This window comes from Herpailurus yagouaroundi, unplaced genomic scaffold (assembly GCF_014898765.1).
Source record: "Herpailurus yagouaroundi ecotype Mexico unplaced genomic scaffold, PumYag 184, whole genome shotgun sequence".
NCBI classification, from domain to species: Eukaryota; Metazoa; Chordata; class Mammalia; order Carnivora; family Felidae; genus Herpailurus; species Herpailurus yagouaroundi.
The window spans coordinates 12724380-12746279 of record NW_024412415.1 but is presented as its reverse complement, the minus strand read 5'-3'; the positions used below and the strand labels follow the sequence as shown (position 1 = coordinate 12746279).

General features: G+C 40.0%; 1 long non-coding RNA gene across 2 annotated transcripts in view; it reads left to right on the top strand.

The window, feature by feature from the left end:
* The window catches only part of LOC121041653 (uncharacterized), a 346158-nt gene that overhangs the window by 315364 nt on the left and 8894 nt on the right, over positions 1–21900 (top strand). The window contains exon 2 of one of the 2 annotated variants that reach the window (XR_005795802.1): positions 18445–18532. This is a non-coding gene — a long non-coding RNA (uncharacterized LOC121041653). Of the gene's footprint in view, positions 1–18444; positions 18533–21511; positions 21545–21900 lie in introns of those variants that run through there. The other variant, XR_005795803.1, reaches the window with a different exon arrangement.

Sequence of the window (21900 nt, the reverse complement as noted above, 5' to 3'; positions counted from 1 at the left end):
GCACCCCATCAAGCTCTGTGCTGACAGCTTGGCGCCTGGAGCCTGCTTTGGATTCTGTGTCTCCCTTGCTCTCTGTGTCTCCCCCCACTCACGCTCTGTCTCTCAAAAATTAATAAATGTTAAAAAATGTTTTTAATCTGTATAATTCACCATTGAAAAATTAATTAATCGATCAAAGAATCTACTGTGAGGTCTGTCAAGGAAATTGTGTTCATTTATACAGTCAATAACATTTATCGCCTACTAAATGCCAGGAACATTGCTACAGCCTGGGTATTGCCTTCCTCAGGGGAGTTCTATGCCCTTCCCTTTGACCTCTCCCTTCAAGTACTCCAGGGATTTCTCAAGTTTTGTCTGTTTCTGAAATAGATGTTATGCCTCTCCCACATTTTCTTTGCTTGGTCACTTCCGAAGATCAGCATTCCCCAAGAGAAGGTGGCATTGTCTACACCATGAAGCTATGGAAGTTTACGTTTCTCAGCGCTGCTTTTACATGGGTCTCTTCCTGAGACCTGAGAGGAGCCTTGCCAATGTGTTCATGTTCTTCAAATGTAAGATGTTTTTGTACTACATCTCCTAAAGAGGGGTCACCAAATTTTATGAGATTTAGGCTCCACAAAATCTGGGTCCGCCCTATATAACAAAGAATGAACATGAAAGGGTGAAACATTTGCCTCTTACCCAAGCTGCTATAGCTAGAACGGTGGAAATACCAAGAAGAACACCTCTTAGTACAAGGGGCATGTCGTCATTTCAGCCTACTTAATGTCTATAGTACTACAAATAGGAAGATGATAAGTCCCAGGAAGCCAAACCAAAAAGCATTCCTAGATAGGCACAACACTTCTGACACCAAATATGTAATGTCTTTTCCAACACCCTTTCTCCAATTCTCTGACACCAACTAAGTGTTGTACAGTTCAACTCCGCTCTGTCACTTACTGCCCAAAGTTAGTTCAGACCTCACAGGTTAAAGGTCAGTCTCACAAGACCATTCCAATCTCAGAGGCCGGTCACAAAAGGGGTGTCCTGGCTCCCCATACTTCTGCCTGGTCTACTGCAAATTCAGGGGTTTCTCCATCCCTCCACCCAGGTTCGGCAATTTCCTAGAATGACTCAGAACTCAGAAAAGCACGTTATTGACATTCACTGGTTTATTATAAAAGATACAAGTAGAAGTAGCCAAATGGAAGAGGTACGTAGGGCGAGGTATGGGGGAAGGGGTGCAGAGCTCCGGTGCCCTCTCGAGGCACACTGCCCTCCCGGCACATCAGCGTGTTTGCCAACCTTGAGGCTCTCCACATCTCATTGTTTAGAGGTTTTTATAGGGGTTTCATTATGGAGGCAAGATTGATTACATCCTTGGCCTTTGGTGATTAGCTTTCCTAGTCCATCTCCCCTCCCCTGATGTTGAGAGATAGGGCTGAAAGCTCTAAACTTTCAATTAAGGATTGGTCTTTCTGGTGACCAGCTCTCATCCTCAAGCTATCTAGGGCTGCCAAGAATCACCTCATCAGAACAAAAAAATGCTCCTATCACCCTTGTCACTCAGGAAGTCCAAATGATTTTAGGAACTCTGTGACAGTAACTGGTGAAAAAAATAAAATATTGTTTTAGGATACCACAGTAATGTTTGCAGTGGGCAGTCCAGTTTGAAGAAACTATGAAAGAAATCATATTTTCTAAAATCATCGTTTTCCTTTGTCATGTCCACTAGCATTTAGGGAAAGAATAAAAAATTTAGGTGAGTTAGTGATAGTTGGGGGAGAAGACCATAAAATTAAAGTCTGACTTTTGAATAGTTTTGGCAAGAAGAGAGCTTGAGAACTGCTGTGCACTTAGAAGAGTATCTGCACTCAGATCAATATGTGCGCTCAGACGTCCCCTGGTAAGGGAACCTGTTTGGGCCTCAGGGAGACTGTCTATCCCCTCCAGAATAAGGGGTTCCCCATTATCCTGTGGGGGACTTATTCATATAACAGTTAAAAGCATTGATTTTTTTTAAATTCAACTTAAGTTCAAATCTTGGATCTTCCATTTAGTAGCCTTTTGATGTAGGACAACTTAATCTCTTAAAGCCCCTGTTTCCTCATTTGTAAAATAAAAGTTATAATACCTGCCCATAGAGGCCTGGAAGACTACAGGTGACAATGTGTGGCACATAGCAAATACCTAAGGAGTGTTTATTATGACATTTTTAAGGCTCTATCTCTCACAATAGAGCTAGATATCTGTGTGGTCCCTGTAACTTGCTGAATATATTTATGCTTAAGTTGACTTTATGTAAAAATTATGCATACTAAATATATGCCATCGTGTGAGTGATTAATTCATGTTAGCAGCTTTTCTTAATGTTTTGTAAAATCCTCAGGTAATAGCACCCCTCCAGGTATTTCTAAAGAGAGGAAACTGAACAATGTAGAGGAAAGTATCTGTAGTGACCATTCTGGTCCATGGCTGAGCACAATGTATAGTGTGCCATACATAACAGCACTCCTGAGAGCCCCCCTCTAGGATTCTGTGAAAGTCGCTGGCTGTTGACAATAGTACTAATGATGCATGCACTCGTGTGAAACTCTAGGAGAGGAATGGGATGTGTTCTAATTCTAGGAAAGCTGTCAGATCATAAATTTAAACAGAAAACCTGGCTATCTAATCAGATTGTACAAAATGTCAGCTTACAAATGCAAAATTACTAATAATTTCTTTGAAACATGAATTTATATCCATTATTGTAAAGAAAGAAGGAAAGAAAGAAACTTGTTCCAAGAGCATTTTCCCTTCGGTTGATTATTCACTAGGGAATAGCAGGAAAGCATCAAGAGAGGCATCAAAAGATTTCAAAACAAACCAGAACATGACATATACCTTAATCAATTTTTCAGTGGTGTTTGAGATCTTTTCTGTTACTCAAGCCAGTATTGACAAAGTTTCACTAAATTTTAATAATGAATAAATCCTGTAGATTGTACCGATGCCAATTTCCTGGTTGTGATATTTGAGGTTATACTATAGTTACATAGATGCTACCTTTGAAGAAACTTGGGTGAAGGTTATATGACGCTTCCCTACTATTTTTGAAAATTCCTGTGAATCTAAAACTATTTGAAAGGAAAAAGTTTAAAAATATCTGACTCTGTTTTATGTATTTTGGTTTTTAATAACATTTCAATTGGAAAGAGAATTTTTATCAAGTCGGCAGCCACCTCCTCATGGAACAGCACCTGAAGAGATCTAGACTTCCATCCACCTGCCACACTGCACATGGTACCCATGCAACTGAGACCACAGCCTGGCACCACAGCACATATTGAGTCAATCACCAATGGCCAAGGATGTAATCAATCTTGCCTCCATAATGAAACCCCCATAAAAACCTCTAAACAATGAGATGTGGAGAGCCTCAAGGTTGGCAAACACGCTGATGTGCCGGGAGGGCGGTGTGCCTCGAGAGGGCACGGAAGCTCTGCACCCCTTCCCCCATACCTCGCCCTACGTACCTCTTCCATTTGGCTACTTCTACTTGTATCTTTTATAATAAACCAGTGAATGTCAATAACATGCTTTTCTGAGTTCTGAGTCATTCTAGGAAATTGTCGAACCTGGGTGGAGGGATGGAGAAACCCCTGAATTTGCAGTAGACCAGGCAGAAGTATGGGGAGCCAGGACACCCCTTTTGTGACCTGCCTCTGAGATTGGAATGGTCTTGTGAGACTGACCTTTAACCTGTGAGGTCTGAACTAACTTTGGGCAGTAAGTGACAGAGCGGAGTTGAACTGTACAACACTTAGTTGGTGTCAGAGAATTGGAGAAGGGGCGTTGGAAAAGACATTACATATTTGGTGTCAGAAGTGTTGTGAGTAAAAACATCCCAGCTGCCTATCTAGGAATGCTTTTTGGTTTGGCTTCCTGGGACTTATCATCTTCCTATTTGAAGGCCCAAAGTGATGTCTAAACTGATGATTGTGTTTGAGACTGTTTTCAGATACTGTCTTAATTCAGACTGCTGTAACAAAAAACACAATAGACTGGGTGACTTAATACAACAGAAATTTTGTTCTCACCATTCTGGAGTCTGGAAGCCAGAGATCAGGGTGCCAGCAATGGTCAGGTTTTGGTGAGAACCCTCTTCTGTGTTGCAGACTGCCTGCTTTTCCTTTATCCTCACAGTATGGAGAGCAGAGAGAGAGAGCAAGTTCTGTGGTGATGAGACCATTACAGTCCTGACTTCATCTAATCCTAACCACCTCCCAGAGGCCCCACCTCTTAACACCATCACACTAGGGAGTCCCAGGGTTTCAACATATGAATTTGGGGGTGGGAGGAGACATAAACCTTCAGTCCATTACAGATGCAATTTCTTTAGGGAAGCACAGCTACTTACTAGTCTGGTGTCTAGAGTTTTCCTTTTGTTCTTGTCACTAAGATAAAATGTTTAACTGTAACCAAATAACCTCTTACTCCAGGACTCTAATACTGGCCTTATGCAGACTTATGAGGTAATTAAAGGCTTTCCTTAGGGCCCCTGTCCTTCCCCAGATGCACTATGCTTGTGCTTAAGCACATTCTATTGCAGAAGAGGGAAGAAGCAAAGGACATCTGATAAACTGCCATATTCAATGCAAAGCTTCAGATGCTCAGTGCCTGGGTGGCAGAGCTTTCTCTCCGTGCAGTGGATTTGGTGCATGGCAGGAATTGCTGCTGTATTTGCTGTCAGTGAAGTTACTAGGATGGATTCATTTGAAGTGCGGGGGTGGGGATGAACTCCAGTGACTCTCATGTCTTTGACAATCACTGCAAATCAAGGCATCGTAACCTGACAGCAAGAATTAGCCTGTGGGATGTTAGTTCTGCACCATGCTCTCTGCTCTGTGTTTCCTTAAGAAGCTCACAGAACATTTTCCACATGGCATCCTTCTGTGTGGCTTCCTTTCCTGCTGTATCTATAACTGGTTGATATAGCTCATGCCTTTCAATTTTCAGTTGCTCTTTGCTTTATAATAAAGATTGTTGCTTTCTGCTTGGTTAGGCTCCTGATCTTATGTTATTCCCACAGGCTTTTGGCATCCCTTGGTTAAAGCCCATATTTCTTAGATTCTTCCTAGTTATTTCTGCTCCAAATTTACAGCTAAATAGGTGCTAAACTCCTTCATATAGAGACATGTTGTCCTTTATTAGCAGTAAGAAACCACACTGGAAGGACAAGGTTGCTTTGCTGGGATTCAGTAACCATTCTCGCCATGTATCACTCACCCACACTGCAGCCCAGGATCCCAGAGATCACTTCTATGGCTTGTCTACACAAACCTGCCTTTTGGAGTTCAGGACTATATTTTTGCAGATACATGCTCAGTTCAGTGTTTCCCAAGCAGATGTTTTTCCTAACATTCCAACAAGGTAAATAGGCATATCAATTCTTATTAGGATTTTGGTGGGTGATTTTGAGTAAATAAGCTATCAGCACTATGGCACGTGCCTCCCAAGTTTTCTCACTCTTTGTCTTGTCTTTGGACTCATTTAATGTACTTGCTGAGACTGGCATAATCAGTTATCTCAGTCAATGAGATGCTTTCTGGATTCCTTCCAGTAGCATGGCTTGTTCCTTATTAGTATGGTCCTTCCCCAAATTACCGTGTGATAGCATGACCCGAAAACCTAGCACTTGAGAAGAGAGGACTGTACCACACAATCTACCATGTCATCGGTGTCACGTGTGGAAACTGCATTACTGGAGGCTAGCAAGTGGGAAAGAACTACACACACAAGATTCCTTGCAAGGTTAGATTTACTTCACCATTTAATTCCTCACAGGTAAAATATTTTAATGAAAGTGATATGACACACGGGGCTGAAATGAAAACACCACATTTTAGCAGAGCTTTCTCCAACTCCGGAGTCCCCACTGGGGGAACAAGGCTGCAGTGGCATTGCCCACACAAAGTAGGTTCTTACCAGATGTGAGACTATTCTTGATACACCAATTTGTTTTGTACTTGAGGCTTACATATCCATCTAGAAGAAATTACACTAAATTTATTCACTGCAACTTAAAGGATTTTTTTTTTTTTTGGTGGGGGGGATTGGCAGAGGAAGAGGGAGAGAGAGAATCTTATGCAGTTCCCCATTCAGAGCTCAATTTCATGACCATAAGCTCATGACTGAGATCATGATCTGAACTGAAATCAGGAGTCAGATGCTTAACTGACTGAGCCACCCAGGCACCCCACGGAATGTTTTTAAACATTGGACTCTTGAGTTCTTCAAATAAGCTCAAAGACAATGAGGCCATATCCACAGCTGATGTGAAAGTATAGTCAGGGTGCGAGTACTTCTGAATATATCTCTACCTCTAGTTTTTCAGCATTCCAAAAAACTCTACTTTCCCCAAGGGAGAAAAACTTTCCCATATCCAAATGGTGACCATGTTATTTTGTTCTACATTACCACTGTACTTGCCAAGTTCTTGGAGAATTATACATTCAGTTCTTTACTTCTCTGTACAAAACTGAAAAAGAAAATGGATATACCAATAATCACTCTAGAATCCTCTCAGTGATGCCGATGCTAAGGGACTCAGATTAGAACTTAATACTTAGGATCAGCAAGGTGGGCTGGATGAAAAATTCCACAGAAGTGAAATATAAAATAGAATGGATGATGAATTCTGTAGATAAATATAAATTTGAACTTCAGACCCACCACGATAAATGTCTCAGTTCCATTACTTCTCCATAGATACTCTTGCTTTATTATCCCTTTCTTCCTTCTCTTCCTGTTCCTATACATTGAAGAGACTATCTGGTCAACCCTTGCTAGTAAATCTCTACAAAACCTTAATAGCCTTTGTTTTAAGTAAACTTCTTTCAAAAATGACTCTCTACTTCCACAAGAGCTGTAGCAGATCTAGTGGGGGTTGTCCCCTCCAGAGCTATTCCCCCATTTTCCTTGAAAGAAACATCCAATCAGTTCAGAGAAGCAATATTTATAGTCCCAGGAAATGACTTCTGGGTCAATTTTCTTCTCCTCCTTTCTAGCCTCCATACAGTTAGGGATGGCCATGGATCCCATTCTATTCAGTGACATGTCTGCTGAGATGGAGATGGGGAAGTGTCCAGGAAAGTTTTCCTTATGCTTTCCTAACTAAAGGGGACAAAATTCCTGACATATTTTTTTTTCCATTTCCCTCCTCTCTGCTTGAACGCAGACATAAAGCTACAATAGCCATCATGTGGTCATGATGTGAAACCTTTAAGAGATAGCCAGATTAATCACAGAGTTGCCAGCTCTGATTTAATAAGCCACCAAAACAATGTAGTCAGCTGTATCCCTGGAAATATTTTGCATAGGCGGATAGCCTTCATTATTTAATGTTAGTAGCCAAAAGTTTCCTCAGTGATATAGGATGCCTTCTGTTTAAGGGCTAAATAGCTGGAATACAAGTCCAGATAATTCAATAATATATACCCATTAGTGAACACCCAGGCTAAGGATAAACTTGATCAGAAACTGACCGACTCAAGACTCTCTCAAAAGCTGGAATTTAAATAAATGAAAGGAATGATTATATTAGCTGTCTAGAGTTCTCTAGCTCATAAATAACTTGTCAGAATGGGCTCTTAAGGGCAATTATTGCCTAAAGTAGGCACTTAAATATTCCATTATTTTGGAATTAACCCACGAAGGTCCCATAGTTTTCTACTATTCAGGAGAAATAATGGGCAGTGTGCCCAGCTTGATATTGCAAAGATGTGTGTGATCCCTTGAATTTTGATGAACTGAATATGGAAAAAGAGAAGGGGTTGTTAGTGAGAAGTATATTCTTTTATTTCTCTCAGACTACAGGAGAGGAGCTGAGGCGCTCTTTTCACATTTCTTACCATGACTTCCTTGAATTATCATTCCTGCCCTTCCATAGTTATTTGCAAAAACTCATCAATTAGAGGTGAATGTGGCAATAAGGTGAACATTTACTGTCTGCCTCCTGGCCTTTTACTCTTTACCTAAGAACTGAATAGGGACAGAGTATGAAGACAAGGGTAAGACAGGTTAAGAACAGAAGATAAACTTTACTTCCCAGGAAGCTGAGAACGTCAGGAAGAATCCGTGTAAAACAGGAAAAATGCAAGAAGAAATGAAAGGAAGAAGCGAAAGTGAGTGATTATAAGTTCTTCTGGCATTTGGGGACGGGAGAGTCTCCAGAGAGTTTTATGAAGATAAAGAACTGAAGAAAAGACAGGGGACATTAAGAAATATTTCTGCAAACTATTTGGAGATGTTCTTAATCTTGAGAATTTCAAGAAAATATCTGAGTTATTCTCAAATTCATCTTGGAAGCCAGTCTATGTTTTTCCTAATGTTATACCATCTGAAATTGGATTACGTAGGCTTATGATGATCCATCCACATTTTTAAATTCAGTATGTAGATAGATAACACGAAATGATAATTAGTGGCTCAAGTCAGTAATGAAGTATACAATGTAAGGAACTTCTCTAAACAACTCACAAAACAATGCACCAACTAGCCGTTAATAGAAACATCAACAAGAGCTAGAGCCTTAGACTGTCACGGATGAAGAGGTGATGTAGGTTAACGTGTGCATTATACCAAGAAAGAAGCTCAGGCCAAAACAGGTTAATTGACTTGTCCAAGGTTATTCCCAAGTTTTGCCCCCAGTTCTATGTCACCGTCCCCTTGATCTGCTTGCAATAACCTCAGATCAGTCAGCAATTCAGGACTCACGCTTGCATTTTACACATGTTAGGCCAGTGGGAGCTACAAGAAACCATGAGTGACATGTACTTCCAGAAGAACAGGAGAAGTAAATTACAGGGAAAACACAGGTGAATGTGGTTAATGATACCTGCCAACCTCAAAGGAAACATGCGCTTATCTGCCATGACACCGGGAAATGAAACTAAAATGAAAGACGAAAGTGTTTTCCAGGTGCTATCATCCAACCTAATTCTCCAAGGCACATAAATACTGACTGTACAAGCCTATGAATGCAATAATGGTGCAGAATGGGCCTCCATCTCTAGCCGTTACAGACCCCCCAACCTTGCACCTGGTAAAAATGTCTAGGTGCAATAAAATGTTAGGATACACTAACGGGAAAACGTGGCATTTGCTGAAAAAGATATCGGTAAATGAGAAGGAAATCCTAGCTCCTTGTAATCTGGACATAGAACACCAAGCTCCATGTGCCTTAACCCTCAAACAAAGAGCGAATCCAGAAGGAGAACTGAAGACACACATGCACTAAAACCACATTCCTGTGATGCTAGGCAAGACGAATAAGACAAAGCCCCTCATTCATAATGATCATGTTATGAAACTGTAAACATTAAAGACAGGTGAGATCTCTCTAGCACTGATGACATTACAAATGATGCAGATAAATAAACTGACTGCAAATGTCTCAGTTGCAGTAAGTGCATAAAATAATAGGTGCAAAAGTACTGAATCAATCATTCAGGAGTAAAGGCAGAGTTATAGACTTCTGCTCCTAACCATGATGTTGTAACAGGGAATAGACTGACCTTGATTTGAACAACCAGAAAGCTAGACAAAATAGATAAAACAATGGTTTTCAGACATTGCACATGGGACAGCACAGAACTGTGATCTTTGAGAGAAGGGAAGCCACTAAGAGGAGCCCAGCAACTGCCTACTGTCTGCCTAGAGGCAGTCTCTACACCACACTGCAGGGAGGAAGAAGTGGCCTCAAACAGAGTCTGGTAGCGTATCTGACTTGAAGAGAGACAGATTGGAGTTTGGAGAGGCCAAACATACTCAGTTTTGAGAGGCAGGGTGCTGGAGAGGAGAGAGCTGCACAGAAAGCAGTAAACTCTGGAGGATCTACAGGGATGACCCTTTGAGTCTTTGAGTACAGGTATATGCACATTCACAGGAGGAAACTACGTGAGCCCAGGGAAGGAACCACCAAAAAGCAGCAGCTAAACAATACTCCCAAGTTCTCAGATGACGGCCGGCAGGAAAAGACTCCTCAGTACAAAGGGCATCAAATAGAATGTTCCTAAAGGCATCACGTTGGTAGTGGGACCGAATTAACCTGAAAAGAAAGGTTGCACTTGAGCTGCCCTAACAGAGCTTAAAGGCAAATCTAGGACTGACCCAAATGATTCCAAGCAATATGCCGTAACACCAATATTACTTAAAGGAACACAACAAAGTCTAGCACCTAACAATGTAAAATTCAAAATGTGGATTATCTAATGAAAAGTTCCAAGGTAAGCAAAAAAGCAGAAAAATGTCGAACAAAAACAGGAAAAAATAATCAATCAATGTAAAAGCCTCCCAAATGGTAGTGGCAATAGAATTATTGAATAAAACATCGAAGCAGAGACTCTAAATATGCTCAACAATGTAGAAGATAATATGACATTAATGAAGAAAGAAATATGAGATATTAAAAAAAAACTTCTACAGGTAAAAATACATATTTAATTTCTTGAAAAGATAATTGATTATTTACACTAAAGCAAAATTAATAACGATGTATTACGAGGTATATCCAAAAATGCTCTGGCAAAAATAGCAAATGTTGTATGTACAAAGGTATTCATTGCAACTGGACTGTATGATGAGAGGATATCTAAGAGTCAAAGCTTTAAAAAAAAAAAAAAAAAACTTTTTTTAGCTTAAGGCTCAAAATAGAAATTGACTCAATTGACCCAGTCCATGTTCCCTTTTTCATTAGATCCATCCAAGTTCTGCTCTTCCCTCTAGATTTTGCCTCTGCAGTGGTTAGAAAAGGAAGAGAGGGCCATTTTATCCAAATTTTAGCAGGTATTAAGATGTGATTTATTGGATTATACAGTGTGCCAGTCAAGAGCTTTACATGGTTTATCCCATTTAATACTCGCAGCATCCTATCCTCATTTAGAAAGCCAAAGCTAAGAGGTGTTAAGGCACTTACTCAAGATTTCACATAAGGTCAGTAAAATATAGTCCTCTCTGGTTCCAGAGCCATGCTTTCCTAACCACTGTGCCTTACTGACCTTTAAGAGCAGAGTGGGTCTAAGCCACTCAATGCATTCCCCCTTACCTCTTTACCTCAACTTTTACCTGACATTCTAGGAGTTAGGAAAAATCTGAGAAGCAAGATTGTGGTATCTGGGCATACTAGATCATCCACAGAGAATAAAAGGAAAGAATGAACCATAAAGAGAAAGAAAACTTTATGCTCTTCCCAGATCTCTCTTTAAAACTCAGTACCTATAAGAAAACCAAGTTGTGCATCGCTGGGGGCTCCATGTGGTCCTTAACCCAAACTGAAGTTGTTTAGATGTGATGTAAGAAGAGAGACCATGAATTCAGACTGTGAGACTAACATTTTTCTGTTTCAAGTTTGTTTTCCCATCTATGTTTTCAATTCCATGAAAGCAATCTGTATCTTGTATTATTTGGAATCATCCACTATGTGGATATAACATAGAACTAGGCATATAGCACAGTGAAGTCACATTCATTTTTTAAAATGTGAATACTCTTTGTAAGCTATTCAGACTATTGTGGAAGTAGGGCAAAAAATCACTATTAAGACTAGGCATGCAGGGGTGCCTGGGTGGCTCAGTTGGTTGAGTGTCTAACTTCAGCTCAGGTCATGATCTCACGGTTCGTGAGTTCGAGCCCTGCATCAGTCTCTGTGCTGATGGCTCAGAGCCTGGATCCTGTTTTGGATTCTGTGTCTCTCTCTCTCTCTGCCCCTCCCGTGCTCATGCTCTGTCTTTCTCTCAAAAATAAACATTAAAAAAAATTAAAGACAACAAAAAATACTAGGCATGCGGAAAATATACTGGCCAATTCAGGTAGATTGTAATTGGGGTAATAACAACCTGCCATCTTTTCATAGCACTTTTTAGTTTATGAAATCTGTAACTTATTTAATCTGACTCCACCCTTATAATATGCTAAGTATATACAAGATATTAAGCACACAAGATATTAATATCTCTATCGCATACATGAGGAAACAAAGACGCAAAAAGATCAAGTGACTTGACCAAAGCACAAAGGTAGTAAAGGGTTGTCTGACTAGTATTCAGATCCAAGTCTCTGACTCCACATCCAAGTTTCTCCCACAGTACAGCACTGCTCTCTTGATAGCTACGCTAACATTAGTTTCTGAGCTTGTTTAGATTTTCTGATGGTTTGATTACATTAACTTCAGCTAGACAACCTCTCACTTTCTACCCTGTTAAATGGATTTTCCTTTGCTAGAAGTGTGTTCATTTTCATAAACTTCTTTATGACCCTAAAAAATATTTCAAATTGCTCTCTGCAGGCAATTTCAAGGCAACCAAAATCTTTGAGAGATCATAACAGAAAAGAGGGAAAACTAATATATTCTAGATAGACTTTTATGTGTTGTAAAAGAAGTAATTAATGTACCCATCCCACCAACCATGGCAGATGGGTGCTGCCATCCCCACCTCACAGGTGACATCTTGGAAACCTTGAACCCTTCAGTAATTGCCCAGGACAATCCCCTTTATAGCCTATGTCTGGGATACAACATATTCCTGCCTGATTCCTAATCCCACGTTCTTTTCACTCTACTACCAGAGAGGGGTTAGGGTTTGATTCCTCATCGACAGATTTGATATTTTTTAGCCATTATGTTCATTTTTTTTAAGATACAGGGGCACCTGCCTGACTCAGTCAGTGGAGCATGTGACTCTTGATCTCAGGGCTTTTAAGTTCCAGGACCATGTTGGGTGTAGAGATTACTTAAAGATAAAATCTTATTTTTAAGAAAAGTAAATATTATACATAGTCTTTGAATCTTTTAATATTTTTGGACTTTAGGTCTATTTAAAATGAAACTAGTAAGGTTACATTAGTCTGCTTATGTGGGGGAGTCTCAAAATATTTTAATATGACAAGACTATACTTATTTAGCAACTTCAGTTATCTGAAATATTTTTGAGAATAAGTAAGTTAACAACAATGGTACTAAATGAATGATACAGAAATAGATTATTCATTAGACAATAAGTAAGTTTGTTATTCCGAACTCACCAACACTTACTTCATGCATACTTTTAGTAAGTACAGTGATTTTCAACTTCCCAACTCATGGCATGTTCAATCTCATATTGGGAAATAGAGAAAAGGCCTATAAAAGGTGGACTGAAAATCATATAAAGATAGGACTGCTGAGTGAGAAGGTAAGAAAACATCACGATAGATAGAAGTATTTTATGAAGGGTGCCATGCTGGTTCCATAGTATGGAGGGACTTGTGTTCATTTATTCCTTTAGTGAAAAGCTTTATTTATTCCATAAACTCTACCGAAATGTATCACTATAATAGTAACTGAAATAACAACAGATGTGGTGGCCACAGGGCCATGATAGGGCTAAAGGTGCATGTGATCCAGAGCTGCTGACCTTGAACAACCCAGGAGGGCATTGTCAGCCATCTGGTTCCCAACTCAGATATCCTCAAGATGATTTCTGTGTTCCTTTCCTGACATTGTGAACACCTCCAGAGGGGGGAAAAACTATCATACTAGTAACTGGGGTTCACAATAACAAAAAGGTCAAAGTTGAGTCACAGAATATCAGAGCTGGAAGAGCTCTCAGAGATGCATCAAGTTAGGGGCACCGGGGTGGCTCAGTGGCTCAGTCAGTTAAGCATCTGACTCTTGGTTTCAGCTCGGTCATGATCTCACGGTTTGTAAGAATTCTCTCTCTCCCTCTCTCTTTCTGCCTCTCCCCCACTCTCACTGTCTCTGTCTGTCTGTCTCTCTCTCTCTCAAAAAAAAAAAAAAAAAAGCATCATGTTAAAGCTCTTAAGCTCTCATTTTTTAGAAGAAACCAACTAGTCTCAGAGAACTTAAGTAAGCACAAACTCACAGTTTCACCTGAAGAGGCTGTCAGAGCTAAGAAAATAAGGCTGGGAGCCCGAGTGCTCATCACCACCGCCTCTTTTCCAACTGCATTATGCATTGAGGCTGCTATTTAGTAAGTGATGACACAATAATCAGTCTTCATAAATATTCCATTTAAAAAAGAAAAAGTTATTTCTTTTAAATATTGGAGCTTGAGGAGCAGTATCTTCCTGTTATCTTTAAAAATCACTTCTGTGAAATGTCTCATACCCTTAGGAAATGAGGTAAATGCGCTGTTGCTATATGCTAAATTTTTTTACTACTGCAGACAAACAGGTCACCCATTTCTTGCTCTCTTTGACTAATCTCAGGGAAGAAAATGAGCTAGAGAAATTTGTGGCTGAGCAACACACACTTTGCGCCTCTGAAATGGATGGAGGTGACTTAATTTTCTCATGGCAGTCTGGGGGTGTCAATTAGAAATGAAGGAAAGGTCAAAATGAGAAAGCAGAAATGATTAAAATACAGGGGAAATTAACCTGAGTGCCAGAGACTCATCACTGAAGCTGAAAAGGAAAGTAGGCAAAGTGGAGGAGAAGCAGAATGGGAATCATCTTGGTATTAAATCGGGAGAAAATACAGGCAGAGAAGGAACGCATTCATGAGCCAGCTCCTTTTTCACTTCTCAGGCCTTAACAACTGGGTTTCATCACCGCTGCTCAACTGCGATTGCTTTTGCTTCAGATCATGTAGCCTCTTGTCTGACCTGACCACCTGACCACCCCTGTCAACAGTGTGACATGGGAGAGGAGAAAATCCCAAGTAGTGCAAAAGAATTAGGAAAGCTTAGATTATCTTCTAAATATCTGTAAGTATTATAATGGCATTAGTAATTTGAAAAAGATTAATTTAAAAAAAAAGAGGGAGGGAAGTTGGGAGGTAGGAAGGAAGGAAAGGCAAAGTACTTACTGTTTTCTCTTCTGACAGTATACTTTCTAGACTTTTCTCTTGAGCATCCTCCTCAAGGAATTGCATGCTCTAATCTGCTTCTTTCCGAGCTCCAAACCACTTGCCTGCTGCAACATCTAGATTTCAGATATTAGTGAATTGAACCTTAGCCAGAAATGTCATCAGAAGTGGGAGCACCCAGGGGCACCTGGCTGACTTAATAGGTTAAGCATCTGACTTCAGCTCAGGTCATGATCTCAGGGTTTGTGAGTTCGAGCCCCGTATCAGGCTCTGTGTTGACAGCTCAGAGCTTAAGCCTGCTTCGGATTCTGTCTCCCTGTCTCTCTGTCCCTCCCCAGTGCTCTCTCTCTCTCTCTTTCTCTCTCTCTCTCTCAAAAACAAATTAACATTAAAAAGAAGGAGGGGGAGAAGGAGAAGAAGAAGAAGGAGCACCCAAATGCTCTGGCTCTGATCAGTATTTCTGCTTTTTGCCACAGGGCTTACTTTACTGGAGAGTCACTTAGCTACAACTCAAGCAGCAGCCAGGGCCACAAGCAGCCTTCAAAGTGATGAGGCTGAGTTACAGTGTAAAAGCCCTAAAGGGAAGTGACACTGTGCTCGTAATGGAGGTTTAGGAGATAGAGTGGAGATAGAGAATATATGCAGAAGTAGAAACTCAGATCCTGTACCACTTTGGGCCATAAGTACAATGTTCAAATACATGAGGTAGACTCAATTAAAATCAATCAATTTTTCAGAAATGGCCTAATTATTCAAACTGATGGAAGTTGTACGGTACCAATCATATATTCTTTTGCTTTAGATCGTACAGTCTCTTCTCAGACCTTACCTGACCGGTCCCTTCAACAGTGTAGTATTGGCCACTCCCTTTTTCTTGAAGCTCTTTCTTTTTAAAAAAAAAATTTAAGTTTATTTATTTATTTATTTTGAGAGAGAGAGAGAGAGAGAGAGTACGTGCACACACAAGTGGAGGAGGGGAGGAGGGAGAGGGAGAGAGAGAATCCCAAGCAGGCTCCGCACTATCAGCGCAGAGTCCTACATGGGGCTCGTACTCACAAAGTGTGAGATCGTGGCCTGAACGGAGGTCAAGAATGGGAGGCTTAACCGACTGAGCCACGGAAGTACCCTGAAGCTCTTTCTTTCTTAATTTCTATAATTTTTCTTTCTTCTGGTTCATCTCCTGTGCTTTGATACTTCTTTATCACTTCTCAGGCTCCTCCCTCACATTTTGACCTATCTGTCAAAGTTGCCTAGAGTCCGGCTCTTTACTTTCTTTCTTCTTCTCTCATTTCATTCATACAGTGTAGAACAGATTCTTTGGGGTAACTTCATCCACATGCTGATACTAAGAGATTCAGAAATTCCAAGTTCCACCTTCAGGTAAGGCAATGTCGAGAGGAAAAAGCGAACCATCTTTTCCCAGGCTTCTTTTTCATGAGTGGATAAACTTTTCCCTGGAAGCTAATTGGGATATTCTCTGTCATATTTAATTGGCAAAATGAGACTACATGTCAACAAATAACCGTTGGACCAATGACAGACAGAAAGGATGGAATTTCTGTGGTGCCTAATACTAATTGTCTTGAGAAGGGATGATATTTGTCAGAGTTCTAGTAGGAGAATTTAATAAAAGACATTTTGCTCAAGTGTGGCTAGAATGTAGGAAAACCACAGGAATAGTAGGGTTCCCTGGGTCTAGGTACAGGGTGCCCACAAAAGAGGCAGGGAGTTTTCCCATTCTTAGATGTGAAAGGGAAAAAATGGAGAGAGCTGTGTGAGGAGAAACTCTCAGTCAATATGTGGTCTTTGGCACAATTATTTTTGATGGAATTTGTCGATCTTTTGTTGATTTTTAACGCAATCCTGTACCCAGCATATAAATGGACTCTATTTTTATAGTTTGTGGATTTTCCTGTGTGTGTGTGTGTGTGTGTGTGTGTGTGTGTGTGTGTTTATGCATCTCATTATCTCATCTGTAAATAATCACACACTGTCTCTTCCCTTCCAATCTATATACATTTTAGTTCTTTTTCTAAAATTACTGAATTCACCAGGATCTCTGTGCTATATTGAAAAGTAGTAGTAATAGCAGGTACACAAGGCTTATTCCAACTTAAACAGAATGCGTCTAAATATTCTCCATTATGTTTGCTATTTTCTGAAGGTTTTTATTAAATAACCTCATCATCTCCTTTCTATTCCCAGTGGCTCTTCTTAGTTTAATCCATCATTATCTCTCCCCAAGAACATTGCAGTAGCCTCCTATAACTAATTCATCTACCTCCAGCTTCACCCCTACAAATTCATCTTCTGCATTGTGATCAAGGTAATATTTATGAAATGCAAATCTGATCAACACTCTACATGCTTAGAATTCTTCATTAGTCCTGCAAAATGTATAGAACACACATGTGCACATTCCTGAGGGGGAAAAAAAATCAACCCTCTTATATTAAACATCACTCGATCTTTTATAACTTGCTGTTCTTTAGAAGAGTATATAGGGTTTGGGCAAAATGAGAATACAGTAACAGTTACCAGACAAGTCCTGTACCCCTTTTTAAATTTTTTATGTTTATTTATTATTTTTGAGAGAGAGGGAGAGACAGAGCATGAGCAGGGGAGGGGCAGAGAGAAAGGGAGACACAAAATCCAAAGCAGGCTCCAGGCTCTCAGCTTTCAGCACAGAGCCCGACACGGGGCTCGAACTCACAAACCGTGAGATCATGACCTGAGCCAAAGTAGGACGCTCAGCCAACTGAGCCACCCAGGCACCCCTGTACCCCTTTTAATTCTAAGTTGTCACTGTCCTTCACAGATAAACTGCTGAGAGGTTAGGGCTTCACAGGATTTCTTTCCCATGTTTATCCCAAGAATCCTCCTGCCCTCACATTACAAGTTCTATCCCTATTGCCTGTGTGTCACAAAGTCTCCATTCCAGGGCTGACAAAATCCAAATCTTGAATGGATCTTAGGTTGTAGTCTCATAGAAAGAAAGTCTGTGATTTTTTTCCAGTTTTATTCAGATACACCTCTGTACACATTTAAGGAGTGGTTTGCACAATGGGTTGACTTTCATGCTTTATGAAGTGATTACCACAGTAAGTTTATTTTTTAAAATAATATTTATTATCTCGCCATCTCCATGGGTGAGGAGTCTGGCATGTCATAGCTGGGTTCTGTGTTTGGGGCCTGAAATGATTGAAATTGAAATGTCCTTTGGGCTTGTGTTTTACCTGAAACTCAAGATCCCCTTCCAAGCTCTCTTGGAACCTTGATATAATTTAATTCCTTACAGCTATACGACTGAGATCTGTATTTCCTTTTCTTTAATTTTTATTTATTTTTTAGCTTCATGTTTTTATTTAAATTCCAGTTAGTTAGCATACAGTGTAACATTCGTTTCAGGTGTAGAATTTATAAACATCCGTCATCCTATATCGATACAATAAAAAGAAAAGGCAGAAAAAAAGAACAAAACTTCTTTCCTCCTTATGACGAGAACTCTTAGGATTTACGTTTCTTAACATCTCTCATGTATCCCATATAGCAGGGTTAACTACAGTCATCATGTTGTACATTACTTACTTATTTTACAACTTTCTTTTGGCCAGAAAGCCTGTGATTTCATCATGTGAAGGAACTGAAATGTGATGAGCAGCCCAACCACCAGCCAACGAGATTTCCCTCCTTCCTTCCTCGGTAAGCAACATAGTTTTCGATTAAATTCTATGTCTTTGGTCTCATTTTTCATGACACCCTCTTTCTAGCCTAAGCTATTTCAGATTCTCCTTTTGCACGTCAAGCTTTTGTAATATCAATGTACAGATGTTTCTATACTATAACAAGCTATGCCAGGCTAGGCCTCCTGTGTTTTCATGTTTCCCAAGCCTAAAAGCCTGTTCACTTTCCAACCTCCAGTTTCTATGTCATTTCTTCCAGGATCTCCCAACCCTAGGGAGTAAAGATTCCTTTCACTGTATAATTTCTCTATGTTTTACACATTTTATTGTGGTTTTTACTATATTATAAATTCTTCTCTAAGACTGTCACACACAATTTGGCCTGGAGGTGGCTTGAGATAGCTTTTCATGAATAAATGAATGAATGCATGGATGAATGCGTGAATATCTCAATTAGTGCTTTTTAAGCTTATTTATTTATTGAGAGAGACAGAGAGAAAGCACTAGCAGGAGAGGGCCAGAGAGAAAGAGGGAGACAGAGAGAATCCCAAGCAGGCTCTGTGCTGACAGAGGAAAGGCAGATGGGGGACTCAATCCTATTAACTGTGAGATCATGACCTGAGCCAAAATCAAGAGTCATGCTTAATAGATTGAGCCACCCAGATGCCCCATCAATGAATGTTTTTGAGGCTCAGACTTGGCACACTTCTTGGCACATGATTGATATTCTGTACACATTTCCTTCCTCTGGTTCACTGGGCAATTTCATCAGGCTTCTGTCATCCAAAGCCATCCCAAGAAGACCACGAAGAGAGCTGTGAGGGGCAAAGCAGGGTCAGTTACTCAGGGACATACCAAACTGGATCATGGGAATATTTAATTCCTCAACAGCTTGTGAACTACTGGCACCGTTATTCTGAGGGATGAGAATAAGGCAGGTCATTTCATGTCTGTCGCCTCACCAATGCCAGGGAGCTCTCATTTTAGAATCATCCAGCTGGAGGAGGTAAGAGCTCAGAGCAAATGATGCCCCCCGGCCTGAATGTGGGGCTGAAGAGTTGTCTAGGCAGCCATACTATTTAGGAGGGTGCAGAGGCCTGGGGAAGCTATTGAGAGCTAAGAGATAAAGTTTCTAACTCTGCACTAGCTTTGAAATGGGAGAAGCAACAGCCAGGCATTTTACTAGATGAAGTGTGCTAAAGTGCCTCGTTTTAATTATCACAACAGGTCTGCAAAGTCAATATTATTCCCATTTTATAGATGAAGACCCTAGGGCTGAGTGAAATTAACTCATTTAATGAAGGTTATTAGATAGTAACTTTCTAGGCCACATTACAAAATTAGGTCTGGTCTTCCTCCAAAGAATTCACTGTTTATAGTTCTTGTTTTCTTAGCCCTGTATTACAACACACTTTAGAAAGCAAAAGTCGCTTCAGCTCACACCGTCCTCCCTCCACTCGCCAGTATACCTCAACTAGCAGCATATTACAGCAAAATATATCAAGCTATTTCTTAAAAGAGGGAACTCAGCAAGCATTTAATGCCAGATGTCATACAAACTGACCACCCACCTTGCACGCACTGAAAAGCAAAGAACGAGAGCAATTAGACTGGTTATTGATGTCAGTCAGACTAAAGAAAAGAGGCAAGAAGGTGGTATGATACTCTTAAAAGAGGGTAGCTTCAGTTTAAAAACGTGAATCAGAATTTAAGCTAAACTTTAATTTCTGTAATTTAGTGAATAAAAAGGAAATTAAATTTCTATTCATATATAGTTCAAAAAAGGTTTTGATTGTCATATTTTTATGTTGCATAGAAATACAAAATTGGGAATTCATTCAGATTTGCTTAATTCAAGGCTGTCCCATGAAAGAGATACTTGATGTGTTTTGCTTGACCGCAGTGGCAGGACCAACACCAGTGAATGGAAGCTTTGGGGAGGATAATAAAACACTCTGCAGTAGATAGTGTTGTCCAAAGAGGGAATTAGTTGCTTCCAGCCTCCTCAGAAATACTCAAGAGCAAGTCGTACAGCTAGGGTGTTTCAAGAAGTCACAAACTCAAGTGAGATTGAATGAAAGGATCTCTGTGTGTCTTTCTCAACTGGTGTTTCTTTGGTTCCAGACGAGTCAACAGGATTTCCACTTCCTCTAGTATTGGTGAACCATTATACATTTGTTAGGAAATGAGGTGCTATTATATTAGTGTTTATCATTGTAGTATCCAAGTATTTTGTTTGCATCTCCAGTCTCCATCTTGCCCTACATTAATATTCAATATTAGTGGAAGGTCTTTCCCAGTAATAACTAGATCCAGTTGAGTATTCTGTACTATGGTGCGCTTTAATGATCTTGAAGAACAAGTCTAGTGCTAGGCTTACCTAAATATTTCTAAAATACAAAGTCAAACTTGGAGAATACAGTCATAATTTTTTAAGAAGTCATAATACTTCTAATATTGCTTTTGACAGAAATTTGAAATCCATTTCCACTCCCATATTATTGGACATCACCCCAATTCCTATCTTATTTTTGAAAATCTATGTTTACATCTGGCAGTTGACAAGCCTTAGATTTATCTCTGTTGCTTATTTTTATACATCTACATAATCTTAAATCTGAAGAAACAAAACTTTTCTCATCCTCTTATTTGTACAGATGATAAAATTTATACCCAAAGTATTTGAATGTCATATATAAGGCCACACTCTGCTGTTCAAGGATAAAATTTCATATAGAATTCTATTTCCTAATTCTTAGTCTGTTACGTGTGTGTGTGTGCGTGTGTGTGTGTGTGTGTGTGTGTGTGTGTGTGTGTGCACACATACAGTAGTCCTCCCTTATCCACAATTTCACTTTCTGCAATTTCAGTTACCGGCTGGCAACCAGTCTGGAAGCAGGTGATCCTCTCTCTGAGGAATCCTCAGAAGTCTAATAGTAGTGTAGCACTACATCACAATACCTCCATCATTCACCTCACCTCATCTCATCACATAGGCCTTTTATCATCTCACATCGTCATAAGAAGAAGGGTGAGTGCAATACCATAAGGTATTTTGAGAGTCAGAAAGAGACCACATTCACAAAGCTTTTACTACAGTGTATTGTTATAATTGTTCCACTTTATTATTAGTTATTATTGTTCTTTTAATTTTTTTAAAGTTTATTTATTTACTTTGAGAGAGACAGAGAGACAGAGCATAAGTAGGGGGAGGAGCAGAGACAGAGGGAGAGAGAGAATTCCAAGCAGGCTTCACACTGTCAGCTCAGAGCCCGAAGGGGGGGCTCAAACCCACAAACCATGAGATCATGACCTCAGCCAAAATCAAGAGTCAGATGCATAACCCACTGAGCCACCCAGACTTCCCTATCAGTTATTATATATATA